Source organism: Notamacropus eugenii, chromosome 1 (genome assembly GCF_028372415.1).
Source record: "Notamacropus eugenii isolate mMacEug1 chromosome 1, mMacEug1.pri_v2, whole genome shotgun sequence".
Taxonomy (NCBI): Eukaryota; Metazoa; Chordata; class Mammalia; order Diprotodontia; family Macropodidae; genus Notamacropus; species Notamacropus eugenii.
This window is the reverse complement of record NC_092872.1, coordinates 684,678,868-684,684,867: the sequence shown is the minus strand read 5'-3', so window position 1 is coordinate 684,684,867 and position 6,000 is coordinate 684,678,868.

Here is a 6,000-nt window from a genome sequence, read left to right as displayed (position 1 = left end):
AAGAGAGAGAGGGCACTAAAATTAAGAAGTGTCTGAAAAGACTTCCTATAGATCACGGTATTTTAACTGGAACATAAAAAATGCTAAGGAAACCTGTAGAAATATGTGAGAAGAGAGAGACTTTCAATAATGGGAGACACACAGAGAAAAAGCCTAGAACCAAGAGATAAAGTGTCTTGTTTATGGAACAATGGGGATGCTAGTATCACTGATTGCAAGAGTACTTATCAAGGAACAAAATGTAGGAAGACTAGAAGGTAGGAGGGGACTTAGTTATGAAGGACTTTGATTGCTAAACAGATGATTTTGCATTTGATTCTGGAGGCTGTTGGTAGGCTTTTGAGTTTATTGAATGGGCTGTATATGAGAAAGATCAGACATACGCATAAGAAAATAACTTTGGTGGCTGAATTGGAGGATGGATTGGAGGAATGAGAGAACTGATGCACCAGCAGGTTGTTTCAATAAGTCCAGGTGTGAGGTAGAGGGCCTATACCAATTTTTGAGGAGAGAAGGTATCAAATTTAAGAGATGCTTCAAAGAAGAAACTGACAGGTCTTGACAACAGATTGAATAGAAGGGGTGAGAAATAGTGAGGAATCTACTATGATGGCTAGATTGTAAGACCGAGAGACTGGGAGATGGTGTTGCCTTCAAAAGCAGCGAGGATGAAATTAGAAGGTAGGGAATATGTAAGGGGACAGGTAATTTAATAGACCTACTGGACATCTACTATTCCCTTAGACTCCCAGATTTACAATTTGGGATCATTCCTGATTCATGTCATTCACCATATACATGCAATCCATTGCTATATATTCTCATTTCTGCTTTCACAGCATCTAACTCCCTTCTTCATTTACACAGCCACAACTCTTCTTCTCACCTGGAGTCTTGCAATAGCCTTCTAAGTTATTTCCCTGTCTTAAATCCACCTTGGGCCCTACACACACATTTTTTTTTTTTTTGTCGTTTTTGGGGGGTGATGTCTTTTGATTCCTGCGTAAATTGGATTTCAGTGAGGCAGAGTTGCATGAAGTTGTCAGCCTCATTCTCTCCTCCAGAGTCATCATAGTCCAGTGGCAGGACAGAGTCAAGATGACTGGCAATGGCTCAGGGTGCAGTGCATGACCTTGGCATCTTTGGTGTCTAACAAAGCTCTAAGAGCTCCACAATCTCCTGCTTTGTCTGCCTTCATGGCTGTGGGAACAAATTTTTCTCTTTCACTCATTCCACCAGATGAAGTCTTCACATGTTTGAGGTAGACACCCCCCTAACTCCCCAATGGATCTGACAACCTTTGTTTACCCTCAACTTGGTTTGGCCCATCTGCCAACATGGTTTACCAGGCTTCTTGGAGCCACAGGTGAGAGTTAGATGGAACAGGGGAACATCAGAGGTGGAAAGAGCCTCACAACCATCACATCAAAGTAATCCCCCTCCACACAGATTCCAAAGTGATTCTCCTAAAATATAAGTTTGATCATGTAGCTTGCCTATTAAATATGCTCAGGTGGCCCTTTATCTCCTCCTGGTTGGATAATATAATATCATTTGCTTGGCATTTAACAGTCTTTGCAGCCTGCCCTCTTTTAGCTTTGCAATTCTTATACTTTAAACTTTCTTCCCCCAGTAGCATCTGGTTTTGTGATACTGACTTGTTACTGTTCCTTGAACACAGCACTCCATTGCTGATTTCCCATTCCTACAATGCTCTCTTACCCAACTGTCACCTCTTGGTTTTTCTGGATTCTTTCAATGCTCTGCTCAAATACTACTTCTTTAAGTTATCTGTTCTTAATGCCTCTAGCTACTGCTTCCATCCTCTGTGACTTCTCTCTGCTTCATTAAACAATTTTACTTATAAACTTCTATCTTCCTTCTCCTTAAGAAGGTATTACAAATGAATTTATATTCTGGATCTCTGTTTTATAATATACTCCTGTCTCTTCTTTCTGTCTCTTCTCTGTATGTGTGTCTCACTTCTCTAAATATTTGATGACTAAGGTATCTTTTAAGCACTTATATGTCCTTGCTTTGATGATTTAAAGTGGTTACTCTTACCAATGAAACTGATGCATTCTGCATCTGTCCTTTCTTCTATTCATTACCCATTGTTTTCATTACTGATAATTTGTTTTAGGATTGTGTCATTAAAATTAATCTTTTCCCCTCATTATAGTTCTTACTTCTAAATCTGTGTCAGTTGTCATTTTTGCACTAACAAGGTGGTAGTCTGGTTGCACACAGCTGATACCTGAAAGATTCTTATATTAGTAACAAATAATTTCCCTGTTAAAATATAATAAACTTCATTCTCATAATAATAATAATAGATACCATTTGTATAGTAATCTAAAATTTGCAAAATGCTCAAAATAAATTATTTCATTAGATCTTCCCAACAACACTGCAGTTGATGTTATTATTACTCCCATTTTACAGATGATGAACCATGGTTTATAAGAAATTAGGTAAAATTTGCCAGGGTCACACTGTGAGTATGTATTGGAGGCAGGATTCAAACTTAGAACTTCCTGAATCCAATACTAACACTCAAATCAATGGAGCAACTAACTGTCTAAGTGATGTTATTTCGTCCTTCTTATATCCAATAACTTTCAATTCTTTCCTTGAAGAAAGTATTCGTTACACATTACCATAGAATTTATGAATAATCTAAAAGTATTTTGCTTCTATTTTTCCTTATTCCTGATATGTATTTTCTAATATATTTCTGACTATCATCACATATCCTTGCCTTTCCTTTGAAGTCATTCTGTATCACTATATATATATATATATATATATATATATATATATATATATATATATATATATATATATATATATATAGAGAGAGAGAGAGAGAGAGAGAGAGAGAGAGAGAGAGAGAGAGAGAGAGAGAGATATGTTTATTTGATTAGGAGCATCTCGACTTCATAGAATGTTTCTGCCTCTTCAACCTCTATAGAGAGTGATATTGAATAAACTATAATTAGTTTCATTTTGGCCTTTGTAGCAAATATTCTGAGTACTGTAATATGAAACAATAAAACCTGTGAAATGTTTTCTTGGTTCCTTTGGGCATGGAAAAAGATTCACTCTTATAATTACTTTATTTAGCTCACTATGGTACCTATCAGCCATTATTTCATTTAGTTGCACAATAGTTTTTTCTCCTCTATAGTACAGTTTGAATATTAAGACTGTTATGATTCTGGTCTTCTAATCTTATATCCACTCAGTTATCACTGGACAAGGATCTCCCATTTAGAAGACAATAACCACAAAAATATTTATAGATGTTGTCAACAATCTGTGATTCTTAGCACTCTCTGCCCCCTTTTCCTGATCTTCTACCTCCACATCTGCAGAAGTAGAATGGAGTCCTACATAATGGGTAATAGTTTTGCATTTTCTTCTGTTTGTGAGTGCCAAGGACAGAAATACATATAGTAATAATAATAACCATAAAGAGTATATCACAATAGTAATAAGGCCCTCCATACTTAGGTAGGTGGCCCATTTGGTATTCATCAAATACAATGTTCTATTTTCCATTGCTTGGTCTTTTCACCAGCTGTGTCCTAACCCAGGGATTTTGTCCTTTCTTACCTCCAGCTCTTGAAATCCCTAGGTCCCTTCAAGGCTCAGCTCAATTACCACCTCTAAAAGCATACTTTTTTTATTTCCCTTTGGTGAAGATGAAAGTTAATAATGTGTTCAAATCATTTTTCAGACCTTACAGTGCTATACAAAATGAGAATTATTCATATATATAAAGTGAGGATAATTTTGTGGTAACCTTTATTGGGACCAATGTCATTTATATCATGGTATTCAAAGGATAAAGGGCTTTATAAATATATTTTCTGAGGCTACAAGTACACTTAATTTTACTCACTGGCCATGTGATTGAGATGTCCTTTATAGGTAGCTAGAGTGCAAGGTGTTTTCAAATACAATATTTCTTTGTTTACTACGTCACTTGAATTGGGAATACCTGGGCTCAGGCTTACTTCCTTTCAACATGTAATTCAAATAAGAATACCCCAACCATCATATACTGCTTATAATAAAGTCAGGCAACTTCCCAAGATGATTGATATCATGTTTTCTGGAGTGTCTATCTTCTCTGACTACAACAACTCATTTACATTTCATTCAGCTGTTAGGAATCTAATTTAGACACAAGTCAAAATACAAACACTTTCTGAAACTTTCACAAAAACATATGCCTACCTAGATATTTTCATCCCTCCAATGAGTTTTCCAAAATAGTAACATATGGTAGATTATCACAAAGTCCATAGAATGGAAGGAAGGCTCCTATTAGAAGTGTTTCATTGGCTTCTTGTTATAACAAACAAGGCAATCTGAGAACAAAATGACAAACACTAAAAGCCTGACCAATAATCACTTAATATTAAGAGGTGCTATTTATCTATGAAAGTGAAAGGGGTCTCTAGAAGTTCAAATGAACATATGTAAATTGTCAACCTCAAAAAGTTGTTCTAAGAATCAGAAGAAATGATTGATATCTTTATACTTTTTTCTATACTTTTATAGAAATTGTAAAGTCTAAAAACTGACATAAATATGTTTCTCCTCCTCCTCTTCTCCCTGTTCTCCCTCTCCTAGCTTTTCTTCTTCCTCCTCTTCTATTTTGTCAGTAATAGAACCCCCTCTCTATGCTAGGATGGAAACCCATTGATACAGACAAGCAGTTAGTCCATAGGTTGCAACCCTAGAAAGGCCTCTGATGAGCTAAAAGGTCCACTGACTTGCTAATAAACTTACTGGTAGTGTATATCAAAAACAAATCTCGAATTTATGTCTTCCTGATTACAAGGCCTATTTTACATCCACTATAGCATGCTGCTTTGCACCATCATCCTTATTGACATCTGTATCATCATCACCATCATTACTAATAGTATTAGTACTAACAATAATGGTACTACCTGTGGCAACAATAATTATATCATCATTATTGTCCTGAAGACTGATTTTAAAATATGAGTCATCATATGAATTTTATTATTCTCTTTTGAGTGCACACTTCTATATTATGTTATGCTATACAAAATACTTTCCTCACATCAAACAGACAACAAAGGTCATAAGATCATAAAGCTCATAAAGATCATAAGCTGAAAGGAACTCTGAGTTCATTTAGTCCAATCTCTTCATTTTCACATTTTAATAAAAGGATAATTAGACTTAGATAAGTTAGGTGACCTATGTATAGATCATATTGGCATTCAACTACAGATCACAGAATCAAACTCAGATCTTCTGACTCAAAATGCAAGTAAAACAAATGTAATTATCCTCATTTTACAAATGGCGGTGCTACTAGTCATTTGATATATATTTTTTTGTCTCTAGAAAGTAAACTTATTTGCATGAGGTTTTGATGCAGTAATTTTAGTATCATTTTTAAAAAGTTATAACTATGACTGTGTAAACTTAAAAGCATCCCAATTGTATGAATATTAAAAGTCCTATGGTAAAAGTAATTTTAAAAATAGAAGAAAACCATCTAAGATGCTCTTTCATGCCTATAGCTAAAGACAGAGATCTTACCTAAAACTCTGGCAATCAAAATGACAGAAAAAAATTATTATGTATAAAATTAAAAAGCTTTGGAATAAACAAAATCAAGTATTAGAAAACTATTGATTAAAAACACTTATCCTAATCAAATATCCTATATTTAAATAATATAGGGGAATTAAGTCAAATTTGTAAGACTCAAATCCATTCTCCAATGAATAGCCAGTCAAAGGTTATTGGGAAACAATTCTCAGAAGAATTCTATAAAAGTAATAATGCACATAAAATAGTACCATAGGGATTACACATGTATAACTCGTATCAGATTTCTTCTCATCTTAGGAAGGGAGAAGGAAGTATGGGAGGGAGAAAAGGACAAATAATTAGAACTCAAAATCTTATAAAAAATGAATGTTGAAAACTATTTTTGCATATAAT